The following is a 2,620-nucleotide window of genomic DNA, read 5'->3' on the forward strand; positions in this document are numbered from 1 at the left end:
ATATGGTGCCCAAGGCAGCAATATCCCCTTGGAGACAAGTCGGCTGCAGGACTATGCATTGAATCGCGACGCAATTAGAGTGTTCCATCGTCATTGGGAGGCCCTGAACGTTACAATTAACTATCAGTTATGGGTCGGATTCGACAATCTAGACTCACAGGAGAACGACCATAAGGTGCCCGAGGGAGCAATAGAACCTTGGAGGCAAGTCGGCTGGAGGGCGATGTATTGAATCTCGACGCAATTTGAGTGTTCCATCGTCATTAGGAGGCCCTGAACGTTACACTTAACTATCAATTGCGCGTCGGATTCGAAAATCTGGACTCTCAGGAGACGGACCATATGGTGCACGAGGCAGCAATATCCCCTAGGAGACAAGTCGGGCGGAGGACGATGTATTGAATTTCGGAGCAATTTGAGTGTTGCATCGTCATTAGGGTGCTCTCAACGTTACAATTGGAAGTCCGTTTTGCGTCGGTTTCGTATATCTGGACTCACAGGAGAACGACCATAAGGTGACCGAGGTAGCAGTAGACCCACTGGGACAAGACGGCTGGAGGACGATTTATTGAATCGCAACGCAATTTGAGTGTTGCAGCTTCATTAGGAGGCCCTGAACGTTACAATTAACCGTCAGTTTCGCGTCGGATTCGAAAATCTAGACTCACAAGTTGCCAGAGGCAGCAATGGTCCCTTGGAGACAAGTCGGCTGGCGGACGATGTATTGAATATCGACGCAATTTGAGTGTTCCATCGTCATTAGGAGGTCCTGAACGTTCCATTAACTATCAGTTTTGCGTCGGATTCGAAATACTAGACTAACGGGAGACGGACTATATGGTTCCCAAGGCAGCAATATCAGCTCGGAGACAAGTCGGCTGGAGGACGATGTATTTAATCTAGACGTAATTTGAGTGTTCCATCGTCATTAGGAGGCCCTGAACGTTACAATTACCTATCAGTTTTGCGTCGGATTCGATAATCTAGACTCACAGGATAACGACCATAGGGTGCTTGAGGCAGCAATAGACCCCTGGAGACAAGTCGGCTGGAGGTCGATCTATTGAATCTCGACGCAATTTGAGTGTCCCATCGTCATTAGGAGGCCCTGAACGTTACAATTAACTATCAGTTTCGCTTCGAATTCTCAAATCTAGACTCACAGGAGAAGGACCATGTGGTGCCCGAGGCAGCAATTTCACTTTGGAGACAAGTCGGCTGGAGGACGATGCAATGAATCTCGACGCAATTTGAGTGTTCCATCGTCATTGGGAGGCCCTGAACGTTATAATTAACTGTCAGTATTGCGTCGGATTCGATAATCTAGACTATCAGGAAAACGCCCATAAGGTGCCCGAGGCAGAAATAGACCCTTGGAGAAAAGTCGGCTGGAGGACGATGTATTGAATCGCGACGCAATTTGAGTGTTCCATCGTCAGTAGGAGGCCCTGAACGTTACAAGTAACTATAAGTTTTGCGTCGGATTCGAAAATCTGGACTCACAGGAGACGGACCATATGGTGCTAGAGGCAGCAATATCCCCTAGGAGACAAGTCGGCTGGAGGACGATGTATTGAATCTGGACGCAATTTGATTGTTCCATCGTCATTAGGAGGCTCTTAACGTTAGAATTAGCAGCCCGTTTTGCGTCGGATTCGAATATTTGGACTCACAGGAGAACGACAATAAGATGCCTGAGGCAGCAACAGAACCTTGGAGACAAATCGGCTGGAGGTCGATGTATTGAATGGCGACGCAATTTGTGTGTTCCATCGTCTTTAGGTGGCCCGGAACATTACAATTAACCGTCACTTTCGCGTCGGATTCGAAAATCTAGACTCACAGGAGACTGACCCGAGGCGGCAATATCCCCTTGGAGACAAGTTGGCCGGAGGACGATGTATTGAATCTCGACGCAATTTGTGTTTTCCATCGTCATTAGGAGGTCCTGAACGTTACAATTAACTATCAGTTTTGCGTCGGATTCGATAATCTAGACTCACAGGAAAACGACCATAGGGTGCCCGATTCAGCAATAGACCCTTGGAGACAATTCGGCTGGAGGACGATGTATTGAATCGCGACGCAATTTGAGTGTTCGATCGTAATTAGGAGGCTCTGAACGTTACAATTAAGTATCTGTTTTGCGTCGGATTCGATAATCTAGACTCACAGGAGAACGACCATAAGGTGCCCGAGGCAGCAGTAGACCCTTGGAGACAAGTCGCCTGGAGGACGATGTATTGAATATCGACGCAATTTGAGTTTTCCATCGTCATTAGGAGGCCCTGAACGTTACAAGTAACTATCAGTTTTGCGTCGGATTCGAGATTCTAGACTCACAGAAGACGGCCAAATGATGACCGATGCAGCAATAGACCCTTGGAGACAAGTCGGCTGTACGACGATGTATTGAATCTCGACGCAATTTGAGTGTTCCATCGTCATTAGGAGGCCCTGAACGATACAATTCACTATCAGTTTTGCGTCGGATTCGATAATCTAGACTCACAAGAGAACGACCATAGGGTGCCCGATTCAGCAATAGACCCCTCGAGACAATTCCGCTGGAGGACGATGTAATGAATCTCGACCCAATTTGAGTGTTCCATCGTCATTA

This window comes from Schistocerca americana, unplaced genomic scaffold, assembly GCF_021461395.2.
Source record: "Schistocerca americana isolate TAMUIC-IGC-003095 unplaced genomic scaffold, iqSchAmer2.1 HiC_scaffold_50, whole genome shotgun sequence".
NCBI classification, from domain to species: Eukaryota; Metazoa; Arthropoda; class Insecta; order Orthoptera; family Acrididae; genus Schistocerca; species Schistocerca americana.